At 49.3% G+C, this 13646-nt stretch overlaps 1 protein-coding gene across 1 annotated transcript in view; it reads left to right on the forward strand.

Moving 5' to 3' along the window:
- Window positions 1-987: 987 nt before the first annotated feature.
- SORCS3 (sortilin related VPS10 domain containing receptor 3) overlaps window positions 988-13646 on the forward strand; it is a 522792-nt gene continuing 510133 nt past the window's right edge. The window contains exons 1-2 of the mRNA XM_039481980.1: window positions 988-1366; window positions 2502-2616. The gene's annotated coding sequence lies outside the window, so the exon portion shown is untranslated. The remainder of the gene's footprint in view (window positions 1367-2501; window positions 2617-13646) is intronic.

The following is a 13646-nucleotide window of genomic DNA, read 5'->3' on the forward strand; positions in this document are numbered from 1 at the left end:
GTCGTGCAGTGCATTGGGTGTACCCCAAAAGGCTAACTCGTGTGGATGTGCTCCAACGGTGTGATTCTCTAGTTCAGCTGCTAGCTTGATATTCTTTACCTGGGATTTAAAGGCTGGCTACAAATGGCTGCTCCATGTAGCAGCACCCAGCGGCTGGCCACATTCCCGTGGTGAGATCCCATTCTGGAGCAGCATCAAGGCAGGCGTGAGCTTCAAGAGCCCTTAATTTGCAGAGATATGTGAGTATGGCATTATAGCACACATAGCAATGCTGTAGGCACTTATGGGCTTGAGATGGACCCCTGCATTGGACTAAGATGAATCCACCTCTTCAGCCCCTGCCACAGTCAGTACATGTGACATTGGTGCATCACATAGGTTGACGTCACTGTGGCTGTTACATCTTATTATGGTGATTTGGTGATGGCAGCAGTCATGGTGAGGCTTCATTGGTGTTAGTGTGTAACTCATAAATATTCATTGGGGCACGCTGTTGCATATTTTATTATGCATCTGTGGTGGGGCGCCTGCTCCACCCCCATGTGAGAGGCGGCTAGAGTAGGCCAGAGAGGCTGCGCAGGCCGGCAGCCAATCAGTAAAGGGCTTACTGAGAGCCAATTAGGGCCGGGATTGGAGACAGCCAATCAGGGCTCAGCTTGGCCCTATATAAGGGCTGCCCAGAAGCGTAGTGGGTGGTCTGTCCCAGACTTTCATGGGGGGAGGTCTGTCTCCAGAGGAGGAGACCAGCACCTGGGACAGCGCAGTGCTGGGCAGGCTCGGGGGAGTAGAAGGGAACTCCAGCTAATACCTGCCAGGCTGCAGGCCCTGAGGGAAGGGCCTAGCTGGTGCAAAGGGGCTGAAGGGGAAGTGGCCCAGGGACAGATGGACAAAGGGAGAGAAGGAGGGTAGGGAGGCTGCCACTAAAGGGTCCCTGGGTTGGGACCAGAGTAGTGGGCAGGGCTGGGTCCCCCCCCCCCCCGCCCTTGTACTGCACCTGGCCATGCAGTAGAGTGGCTGAAACAAACTGCAACTGGTTCTTGAGACAAGGGGCTAGACTTTGGAGGTTGTGGTTGGCCACTGAGGCCAGTGCAAGGACTGTTGCTAACCCCCCCCCCCGGAAAGGGGTGAGGATGGACTAGGGGGCTGTGCCCTGAAGAAGACGCCGCTGAGCAGGGAGCAATGCAGGTCCAGACACCAGCAAGGAAGAGACGACGGACGGGACACCACCGGCAGAGAGCGCTTCCCATGAACTGAGCTAATTCCTGGAGGTAACCAGCGGGAGGTGCTGCTGTGGAGAGTCCCAACCCCGTCAGAGCATCGCTGGACTAACTTGCATAAGCAACACGTATGGTGCAGCAACAGCCGGGTAAGTCTCCAGTACCGTGAAACTGCCTTCGTGGGAACGTGGCTGCTAGAACTGCAGCTCCCCCAAAGCATCCCAGCCCATCCTGTCCCGAGGGAGGCCACGTACACTGATCCATGCAAAATAAAGCGGCTGCTTTAGGCAGTGCAGACTGGTGGACCTGATAACCAGGCTGGGACAAAAAGATGGACACGCCCAGTTCAGAGCCTCCTGCACTCCACAAAACAGCTGATCGGGAGGTGCGGGGAGGGAGGGGAGGTGCTGATCGGTGGGCAGGAGGTGCTGGGAGCTGATGGGGGAGGGGAGGGCTGCTGACGTATTACTGTGGCTCTTTGGCAATGTACATTGGTAAATTCTGGCTCCTTCTCAGGCTCAGATTGGCCACCCCTGCCCTAGGTGCTATCCAGCTGGATCATGTGATTCCCAGTACCTGCCACTGGGCTCTGCTCCAGAACAGGGCTGGCTGCTGCCTGGCTCCCTGGCCCTTAAAGGGGCAGACCCCTATTAAAGTTGGCTTAGAGCAGTACAAGCTGCAGAGTAGGCAGCCGTGTGGCTGACAGTGAGCTTCAGAGAGGCAATTACCTTGGCATAGATTTTTTTTTCTCAGTTACCTGGCATTGTACTTAGTGTCCTGCCAATCTGTCTTCCTGGTTCTGATGTTCAAGGCCCCTCCAGCTATCACTCTGCCGCTATCTGTATTGACCCATTCTTAAAATTTATCGAGGCTTAGGAGACATTTTAATATGAATACAGTGTAACTTTTAGCCTTGTAGGAATACTTGTCTAGCTCTTCAGGCTTTATATTTCTCACTGAGCACTTCCTCATGCCATCAGCCAGAGGTGAGGAAGGCAATGTGGTGTATGAATGATGATACATCAGCTCTTCTTATGCCACTGGAAGGGAGACTGGCCTGGAAATGGGATCTCTTTCAAGGATGACTTACCTTGTATGCAGTCACGGCACTTCTAGATGGAGGCATTGAAGCCTAAACACTCTCTATCCTGTTCATTTTTCACCTAATGCGTGCAATAGAAGAGAGAGGGTGAATATGGGCCAGGTAGGTCATGCATACATTAGAATAGGTGGCGGAGTAAGATTTGTCTACCAGAAGTGCTAAGCAACTGCTCTATCTTCCAGAGCCACAATCCAATCCACATGGAGAATTTATCTCTTGAAGCATGCAGAATTGATTCCTAGCTAACTGGCACCATGGTGAAGAAGACTGAAATAATCATGCATTTAGTTTCTCATGGTGAGTGATTTTTCTGACCATCATGGCATGGTAAATTACTTGTAATTAAATAGTAAGTGCTAAAGAACGTCTAGGCTTTTTGTGTCATGTCGCTTTGAGCAGCACTAGACTTGCTAGTGGTCCCTCTGTCCATTAGGCAGTTGTTGCTATGAGATTCAAAAAACGTGCAGGTCACTCGGTGAGTGCAGCACTGGGGCTGGGGATGGGGGAGAAATACCTCTTTCAACGCACAGGCTAAGCCCTAGTCTGCACTAGAGAATTACTGTGGTAGAACTACGTCACTCAGAGGTGGGAATAATCCACACCCCCGAGTGACGTAGTTATATTGACCTCTGTGCGGCTGTAGACAGTGTTATGGCAGCAGAAGAGCTTCTCCCACCGATGTAGCTACTGCCTCTTGTGGAGGTGGATTAACTACGCTGATGGGAGAACTCTCACGCGTTGGCATAGAGCATCTTTATTAAAGCCCTACAGCAGCACTGCTCGCTGGTGCAGCTGCGTCGATGCAGCGTTTTAAGAAAAACCCTGCCCTAAGAAAACCCCAGCAGTGTTCAGAGGACAGATATCTTGGGACTGGCCATGATGCTATCTATAGGATTAACTGTTCTCCTTAAGTGCATCCTTATTTAAAGGAAAAAAAGCTACAACTATATGCACAAACAGGTTTCTACACAGTTTGAGTTCCAGCTGTGTCGCCTTTGTTAACCAGCCTGCAAAACAGAGACATCTAGTGGCTGAATAATATACTCCATGTAAACCATTAAAAACACCAGGAAGCCTAGCTGCTAGCATTCTAAACATTGCAAAATGGTAATTATGGAATTAAGAAGGAAGAGGGAGTAATAACTGGTTGCACTTTGTGCTTAGGCCAGCTCTTGAAAATGATCTAGCTGAATGTTTCTGTTCATGGTGTTAGGACAGAAGTTGGACATGCAAATTCCCTTGGTTATTAACAGAACAGGTTAATAGGTTTCACATGTAAGGGAACAATGGGGCAAGTCTGTGTATTTCTAACATGCCCACAGCTGTGATATCTGAAAGTCAGGTATGATGTGGTGTGTATGTTGAATCCAAACATCATAGAAACCCAACGGCTCTTTGTTAAATGAGCTTCCTGCAGTGTAATGCCATCGCATGGGTTGAGAGCAGCAGGGATTAAACTTCGGACCTCAACACGAGGTGATATTGCCTGAGCCAGAAGGCCCAGGTCTGTTATGTAAGGCTGAGCAGGCCCATGAGCCTCTCTATATGACCCAACCACCCCAAGAGGGGACAGAGTGCCGCATTGAGTAGGTGTGGGGGTTATACTAGCCTAGTGGCTCTTCACCAAATGAGCGGCCTGCAAGTTACATGCACAGGGTTCTCATCGCCCTTCCCCTTGCACACTCATTTACACCTGGGCAAAGAGAGTGCAAAACGCTACCAAGTCAGAATGAGAATGTTTTACGTCCCCTTTACACAGGTGCAAATGCAATGACGAATCGAGCCCATGGGTTATTGCAATGGAGGGGATAAAAGCAATCCTATGCTTTGCTGCATACGCCTTGAAATTGCATCCGTCCTCGCAGGCCCAGGTATGCGAAAGCACCAGCAAAGTGGCTGGGTAGCAGATTTAATCCTCGCCTCACCTGCTCCGATGAGAGGCTTGTCACTGAGCTTCTCAATCAGAGTTGATCAATGAGGTAATTGGCAGCCTCTCAAGCAAAAGAAGGAGCTAATGAGTAAACAGTCATGCGGCGGGGCCTTTCCTATTCCAGGCCTGCGGGAATGTCACGCAGGAGCAGCAGCGCAGGATATTAGCCCAGGTAATAGACACTCAGCAGCAAAGTTCGCACCAGCAGGTCTGATGGTGTTTGCTGCTTGAGGCTGTTTGGGGAGAGACAGGGCTCGGAAGTGTCAGCATTGCAATCGGGATGTGTGATTGCCGGTGAGTGGCCAGCCTGTGCTGCAGTGACACTTCCCACCTGCAGTGTAGACGTACCCGTTTCATGTGAGACCACTCTTGGCCGGGAGACCTTCAGACGAATAATCAAGCTGCAGGTGTAAGCTGCTTCTGCCTGCTTCCTCCATCTCTTTGCTATTTGTTTGTGTGCTTAGGCAGCAACATTTCCAGCAGAAATACAGGCTATGGTCCATCGCCTTGAGCCACTTGCCCTCTGCCACTGCTCATTCCAGTTTGTGAACTAAATGATAGCTGTATTTATTCTGAGGCTGGGGACAGAGAAGTCTCCCCTGTGCGGGGAAACCTCCCACAGGAGGCAGGAAATGGAGTGTCTGGGCCCAGGTGTGAGGTTCTGCAGGGCCAAGACTCGAACACAGATCTGTGGGATGGCTGACGCCTCCATGCTGCTCCCTGAGGTAAACATCCCAGGAAGTATCACCTCAGAAGGCTGGACAGACGACTGCCCTTGCTTGGTCCAGGCACCCTACTGAAGCGCAGGAGCTGTTCTAGGAAGTGTCTGTCCAATGAGGTAGCCTCCCTTGATAGCTGTAGTGATGGACCTGTGTCTTGGCTGGCTTTTGGACTACCTACCGTGGCTTGGACCCTCATTTTGAATCGTTGAACTTGGACTCCTGGTTCCAACCCCCGGCTTCATCTCTGACATCGGCTTTGACCCCTGACTTTGATATTGGGACTCTGTCTCTGGCTGGGGACCCTGGGTTGGCCCCTGACCCCTGGCTCCATTCCTGCGTCCTGGCATCAGTACCAGGACTCTGACCCTGGTCCTGAATTCAGGCTACTGCTCAGAGGCTCCAGCCCCATTTCTGACTCCCGACCAAGGCCCCTCGACTCTGGCAGTGGTCCTGACCATCCAAGCATGACAATGGGGATCCATTTGGAAAGGAGTTGAGGTTTGCCCTCCCCTGCCCCTGGTACAGTGGGAGGAGTCATCCTTCTAAGACAGTGGATATCCCCTAAGATCCATGGAGGTGAAATGTCCCCACCCTCTCCTTTCCTGTGGCAGCATTGCTACTGTGCAGCCCAGGGGGAAGCTGTTGGGTATCTGTGCAGTCTGGAGGGGAGGGCTGTGCAGAGAGTGACCGCTCCTCAGATTCGTGCCCTTGGCTTCATTCCCCAATTACCAGCAGAACCCTGGACCCTTGGCAAGGTAGCAGAGGAACTTCTGCGGTCCCCAAAGGAAGGGGAAAGGGAGGCCTAGGGTGGGAATGACATTCCCCCAGTGCAGATGCATCTATTTTGAGTCCCCACAGATGTGAAAGCGGCTGGAGTGCAATGGGACCCGGAAGCATATGTTTATGATCAAAGCAATTTCTTGCAAAGAGACTTAATAGAGATTGGTGAAGCGGATGTGTTGGAGGTTTGTTCCAGATAAGCACCCAAAGTTCAAAAGTGCTTGTGTCTGCAAAAAAGCAGAAGGGCTGGGGAGTGATGGAAACAGTAGGCGTGAACAAACCAGTTTGGGTAAGATGAGCTTTCCTCCACCTTCCACCCACTGCTTGGAGTCTGGCTTAATACAGAGAGCCTGATTCCATGGTCCTGATACTCAGTAATCCCTTAGCTGAGGGTGGAAATCTTGGATGCAGTGGGACTATCTGTGTAGTAAGGAATTACCTTTTCCAGTTAGGCCCACACTGCTTGGGAGGGTTAGAAAATTCCAGGTAACTGCTTCATTTTTCATTGTCTTTCTTTGAAAAGCCTCTGAACTTCTGGGTCACTGCTTGGGGTGGAAGAAGAAGGGTGAAGATTCCATCAGAGGCTGCTGTTGTGCTCTGAAAAGAAGTAGGACGTCCTAGGGAGCTGACGGGCCAGCCTTCTCTTGTGATAGTTCCCTCCCTGTTTTGCAGGCACAAGAGCTTGTGAATTTTGGGTGCTTATCCCAAATGAACCTCTACCACGTGAGCTTCGCCCATCGCTAGCTGGACTCTGGGAGAAATAGCCTTGATCATAAATACCATTGTACTCAGGGCCGGCTCCAGACCCCAGCGCGCCAAGCGCGCACTTAGGGCGGCATTTTGCCGGCAGGGCGGCAGGCGGCTCCGGCGGACCTTCCGCAGTCATGCCTGTGGGAGGTCCACCGGAGCCGCGGGACCAGCGGACCTCCCACAGGCATGCCTGCGGATGCTCCACCGGAGCCGCGGGACCAGCGCGCTCTCCGCAGGCACGTCTGTAAGAGGTCCCCCGGAGCAGCGGGACCGGCGACAGGCAGCGCGCCCCCCGCGGCGTGCCGCCCTGCTTGGGGTGGCCAAATTCCTAGAGCTGCCCCTGATTGTACTCTGTCCCCAATATCATAGATTCCATTGGACTCTATGGTATATGTACATGTGCCGCAGTCACATACCTTAGCTCTCCTTCCATGTTACATGGCCTCAACAGCACTGATATTAGAATCGTAGGACTGGAAGGGACCTCGAGAGGTCATCTAATCCAGTCCCCTGCATTCATGGCAGGACTAAGTATTATTTAGACCGTTCCTGACAGGTGTTTGTCCAAGCTGCTCTTAAAAATCTCCAATGATGGAGATTCCACAGCCTCTCTAGGCAATTTATTCCAGGGCTTAACGCCCCCTAACAGTTAGGAAGTTTTTCCTAATGTCCAACCTAAACTGACCTTGCTGAAATTTAAGCCCATTGCTTCTTGTCCTAGCCTCAGAGGTTAACTAGAACAATTTTTCTCCCTCCTCCTTGTAACAACCTTTTATGTACTTGAAAACTGTTATCATGTCCCCTCTCAGTCTTCTCTTCTCCAGACTAAACAAACACAAATTTTTCAATCTTCCCTCCCAGGTCATGTTTTCTAGACCTTTAATCATTTTTGTTGCTCTTCTCTGGACTTTCTCCAATTTGTCCAGATCTTTCCTGAAATGTGGCGCCCAGAAGAGGACACAATACTCCAATTGAGGCTTAATCAGCGTGGAGTAGAGTGGAAGAATTACTGCATGTGTCTTGCTTACAACACTTACTACAACTACTCAGTGCTTATGCCTCTGTCTGTGTGATTGTGCCACATGGTAGATTCAACAGTGGTGCCTGATTTTACCTTCTTCTCATAAGCAAGAGGGTTGATAGCTGTGAGGAACTACTGGGCCAGATCTTCAGCTGGAATAATTCAGCAGAGCTCCACTGGCTTCAACTGATTTACAGCAAGTGAGGATCTGGCTCATCATGTCCCTTGCCTCCCCCTCACCTCCCGCCCGAAGCTGCATTTATGGATCTCCAGGTATCCTGGAGTGCTTGACAGCATTTTCAGATGTAATTTAATCTGAGGCCACCTGTGTTCCCTGTCAATCTCTTCAGTGTTCACCACCCTCCTTCCACTCTGCCCCTTCCCTCCCACCCCTGCCTTTTGATAGAACACAGATAACACACTGCCGTGGCCAAAAAAGGAGCTTGCAGTTCTAAGGTGCCTGTCACCATAGCACCTCACTCATAGCTGTGAGATGACTCAGCTGCCATAACTCAGGCTGGGATGTGTCACCCATGAATTATGACATTTTTGAGTGCAAAGACGTGGGGTTTTGAAGACAAGATGGGAATGGGGGACAGGAGAGGAGAGGAGGAGGATATAGGGGAAGGAGAGAGAGAAAAGGGAGGGGGTGGAGTGAATTTTACAGCACTGAATCTTTCCTTAAAATTAAAGAAATTAATTAGGGAAACCCAGTGGTGATGCCATATTGGGCCATACATTGCAATGTATTCCAGCACCAATCTTTTTGTCATAAAAGGAAGCATGGTCCAGTGGTTAGGGTGCTAGTCTGACTTGAGAGACCCAAGTTCAATTGCCTGCTTTGCTGTAGATGCCCTATGTGAGGCTGGGCAAGTCATAATCTCATGATGGTATTAGTAAGAGGGTTAGTACTGTTGGCCTGGTCAAATTCTACTCCAAGGAGTAACAAAGTTTCCCCCATACTATTTTAGTAGGGGGTATATTCTAAACAGCTGTTGCATTCCACCCCACAGGCAGCTGCATGTCTGACTGAAACTTTTTTGGTATGGTTAAGTGCGTTGGGATCCTTTTGGGCGAAGGAGGCTTATATAAAAGAACAAAGGGCTTTCTATTTAGATAGAACGAAGGATGGTCTTCCTTTGGTACAAGAATAAGTGTATATTTGGTGCTTAATGAATAGATAACAATGCTGAACATCACAGGAATAGCATTCCTGAACATGCATTTCAAACTAGTGCAGAGACATGGGAAAGGAGTTTGAATTATGCAGTCGCTTAGGGGAAAGGCACCTCCTTTTGATACTTCCTGGACTGTAGTGGCATGAAATGGGCACAGCTTTGACACATATTTATACTGGGGTTTTAGCCACAGGTTTAGCTATATCGTTGGGTGTGCACCAATGCAAAGCCCTGCTGAAGATACTTTGCATAGGCATAAAAAGTTTTCCCTTGTCTGAGGAGGAGTTTGTACAGACATAGCTACATCAGTAGACAAAAATGAACGGGAAGCTGGGAGATGATTCTGTACCTAAAAGAGAGCAGTCTGTTCTGTGACGGTGATGCTTCAAGGGCAGAGCCTTGCAGCCCCTACCGCCTCCTGCTAATGCCAGCTCCAGCATAACAATGGCGGGAGACATTTTTCAGAAGAATGTCAACTCCATTACTGCCAGAGAGGGCCTTTATGGGCCAAGAAAGGTCGAGGTGGAGATAAATATTTGAGGAGAGAGATGAGCTGTCTAAAGTCATGAACATAAGGAAAAATGTATTGCGTTTCCCTGCAGCAATGTACCAGGATCACCGTAGAGTCTTGATTTCTCGTAAACTTCCCCTGACTTCCTGCTTGTTGTGAGAAGTTCTGTTTCATTTTGCTCTAGGAATGAAAGGGTGGGGCTCCCCCCCCTCCCCCGTGAGTGCAGGCCAGGGACAGGAAATGGGGAACCTCAGTCCTTCCCAATTTCTGTGTTAAAGGGTTATACTCTGTTAATTCAGCATTAGACCAGGGGGAACCTGGAAGTCAGCAGACTAGGGGCCTGATTCTCCACTGAGAATCCTCTCTATTTGGTCTAACAGTCTGGGTCCAAACTCATTTGAATTCTCAATGGGTATTTGGTCTGATCATGTTTGTGCGATGGCTACCATCTTGGTTAACACACCAGGGATTGAACCAGGAACCTTCAGAGCAAAAAGCATGAGTTGCTTGCGCTGGAGTTAAAATGCAAGTGCCGGAGCTAAGGGCTGTAACAGTCTCTTTGGGTCAGAGTAGACATAAAGGAAGACCCATCCACCCAAAAGTGACTTAGATGACCAATCATGCCCCATAGATCGCAAACCATTCATGAACAATCCAGAGGCTGAAATTGTCTCTGCATGAACTCCTTGAAAAGCTACAAATAGTGAATACATTAGCAAATATCAGTCCACTAATGACTGAGGGGAAGAAAGGTGTTATACTCAACCCAGGAGTGGTGCCAGGGTTTCTGGCGCCCTAGGCAGATTCGGGGGGCGGCATTTTGTGTGCTCCCCACGGGGCGCGTGGGAGCTTCCGGTTTCGCTCCCATCGCGCCGCCGAAGGACCCTCCGCCAAAATGCCGCAGGCGACAGCAGCAGTCATTGAGCTGCTTAATTGCCTGCCGCTGTTTTCCGCGGCACGTCGGCAGAAGGTCCTTCTTTGGCGGCACAACGGGAGCAGAACCGGAAGCTCCCGTGCACCCCATGGGGAGCGCACAAAATGCCGCCCCCTGAATCCTGGCGCCCTAGGCGACCACCTAGGGTCGCCTAATGGAAGCGCCGGCCCTGACTCAACCAGCTTTAGTGTTGGCTGTGTAAAGTTTTTTTTATTTATAGGGGCTTTCAAAGTAATTACAGTAGTGCCTAGGGACCAGCTGGGATTGAGCTCCCAGTGTGCAAGGCACTGCACAGACAGGCCAATAGACAGTCCCTGCCTTGAAGAGCTTACAATCTAAATAGCTACGACAAACTGAGCGGGGGTGGGGGGAGGGATAGAACATAAAAGCAGAATTCTGTCTTGATGATACTTTAATGGCTTTGTAACTTGTCCTGTGTCCCCAGGTGACTGGGGGGAGAGAGGGAGGAATTTACTTCATAAATAAAACCACTGTTTGGAAAATGATCTTCACAATGGCCTTACCTGTGTTACTAATAACACCTGAGTTCATTTAAACATGAACCTTAAAAAAAACCCTTCCTTTGTGCCACTGATGTTGGTTCCCTTCTGGGTTTCTCAGCTTAGATCCAGACATGCCAAACCCATGCGAAAAAAACCCCGCAGAAATTGGGCTTGTTTTTGGCTTAATTGGCTTGTGAGTTGCTTGTTGGCTAGTTTTTGGCTTGTAGCGTGTTGCTGCTTTTTTTTCTATTGGCTCCCGGCAAGCAGGGGTAAGGGAGGGGGAGAGTCAGGGGTGCACAGTGGGCCCACCACAGTCCCAGACTGGACGCCGGGGGTGTGTGTGGGATCTAGTCACATAGAACGTTGGGGTTCTTAGGGATTGGCTTGTTTTGGCCTTCTTTTGAAATGGGATTTGCTTGATTTTTGGCTTATTATGGAAGTCGGGTGCTTATTTACCACATGAAAGTTGGCAATTGTGCTTAGATCAGCTGGACTTAAAGTGTGGGGCCTGACCCCTTAGTGGGAGGGTTCCTGGACAGACTTCCCAATCATTCTTCAGAGTTTCAGCTTTCATTTAAAAAAAAATTGTAAGGCTTTATCTGCACCCAAAAATTGTACTGCTTTTAACAATAGCAGTATAGTAAAAGAGGTACAGCCCTGCAGTGTGGATGCAGTTATGCTGGTAAAAAAAAGGCGGTTTATATATCTGTAGGGAAGGTGAATAAACTGTACTGGTGTAAGGTGTTGTAACAGTGTTGGGACTCACCACCACAGCGCCTCCTGCTGGTGACTCTGGGAACTAGCTCAGTCCAGTGGAGCACCCTCTTCTGGTGGTGTCCCATCCGTCACCTCGCCCTCGGTTGGCGAGTGGACCCATGTTGTTCCCAACTTGCGGCATCCTCTTTGAGCCACTGTCCTCTGGCAGTGCCCCTTAGTCCATCCTCACCCCCTTCTGGGGTGTGTGTGTCAATCAGCTGTCTCTCTGCACCCCAGGCAATGTGGGCAACTGCACCCCCAAAGTCACACCCCTCTTGGCCAGGAGTTGGTGCAGCCCTAGATGGCCACTCCCATCAGTTGGGTGTAAGGCAAGGGAGACGGGGGGGACCTAGGCCCGCCCACTACTCTGGGTCCCAACCCAGGGACCCTCTAGTGGCAGCTGTCCTGCCCTCCTTCTCTCCCTCCATCTGTCCACGTCCCTGGCCTGCTTTCCCTTCGGCCCCTCACACCGGCTAGGCCTTTCCCCTCAGGGCCTACAGCCTGGCAGACACCGGGCTGGAGTTCCCTTCTGCTCCCCAGGGCCTGCCTAGCACTGCGCTGTCCCATGTGCTAGTCTCCCAGCTCTGGAGACAGACCTTCCCCTATCAAAGGCCTGGGACAGACTGCCTCTCCTCTCCCTGAGCAGCCTTTTTATAGGACTGAGCCTGGCCTTGATTGGCTGCCTCCAATCTGGGCCCTGATTGGCTGCCCACCTGTGCAGGTGCACTGGTCTGCCACAGCCTAAATTCTCCCACTACAGGCAGTCTAGATAGCTTGCATCCAAGTGCTGTGAAGGAGCTGGCTGAAGACCTCTCTGGACTGTTAATATTGACTTCCAGGAAGTCAGGGAAAACTGGGGAAGTTCCAGAGGTCTGGAAGAAAGCTAATGTCGTGTCAACATTTTAAAAGGGTAAACAGGATGACCTGGGCAATTATAGGCCTGTCAGCCTGACATCAATCCTTGGCACAATGGAATAGCAGACATGGGACTTGATTAATAAAGAATTAAAGGAGGGAAATATAATTAATGCCAATCAGTGTGGGTTTATGGAAAATAGATCTTGTCAAACTAACTTGATATTTTTTTTTTTACGAAATTATAAGTTTGGTTGATAAAGGTTATTGATGTAATAAACTTCTGTAAGGCATTTGACTTGGTACTACATGCCATTTTGATTAAGAAACTAGAATGATACAAAATCAACATGGCATCCATTAAATGGATTAAAAACTGGCTGATAGGTCTCAAAATGTAATTGTAAACTGAGTGTTTCTAGTGGGATCCCATAGGGACCAGTTCTTGGCCCTACACGATTTAACATTTTTATCAATTACCTGGAAGACATCATAAAATTATTACTTATGAAGTTGGCAGCTGATACAAAGATTGGGGGAGTGGTAAATAATGAATAGGACAGGTCACTTATAGAGAGGGATCTGGATCTCTTGGCAAGCTGTTCACAAGCAAACATGCGTTTTTAAATGGCCAAATGTAAAGTCATACATCTAGAAGCAAAGATTGCAGGCCGTACTTACAGGACACTGGAACTCTATCCTGGGAAGCAGTGACTCTGAAAGGGACATGGGGATTGAGGTGGGTAATCAGCTGAACATGAACTCCAGTGTAATGCTGTGGTCAAAAGGGCTAATGTGATCCTTGGAGAATCTTGAGTAAGTTGGTTATTTTACCTCTGTATTTGGCGCTAGTGCAACTGCTGCTGGAATCCTGTGTCCCGGTCTGGTGTCCACAATTCAAGAAGGATGTTGATAACATGGAGAGATAGGAGAATGATTAAAGGATTGGAAAACATGCATAATAATGAAAGGCTAAAAGAGCTCATGCGGCCTAATTTAACAAAGACCAGGTTAAGGGTGACTTGATCACAGATAATAATGGGGAACCAATATTTAACAATGGGCTCTGCAGTCTAGCAGACAAAGGTATAAAAAGATCCAATGTCTGGAAATTGAAGCTGGACAAATTCAGATTAGAAACAAGGCACACATTTTTAACAGAAAGAGTAATTAACCATTGAACAATTTTACCAGGAGTTGTGGTGGCTTCTTCATCCCTGGAATTTTTAAAGAAGATTGGATGTTTTTCTAAAAGATACTCTTGTTCAACAGGAATTAATTCAAGTAAGCCCTAGAGCCCATCATAGATTCCAAGGCCAGAAGGGACCATTGTGATCATCTAGTCTGACCTCCTGTATAACACAGGCCATAGAACTTCTTCAAAAGA

Source organism: Mauremys reevesii, linkage group 7 (assembly GCF_016161935.1).
Source record: "Mauremys reevesii isolate NIE-2019 linkage group 7, ASM1616193v1, whole genome shotgun sequence".
Lineage (NCBI taxonomy): Eukaryota > Metazoa > Chordata > Testudines > Geoemydidae > Mauremys > Mauremys reevesii.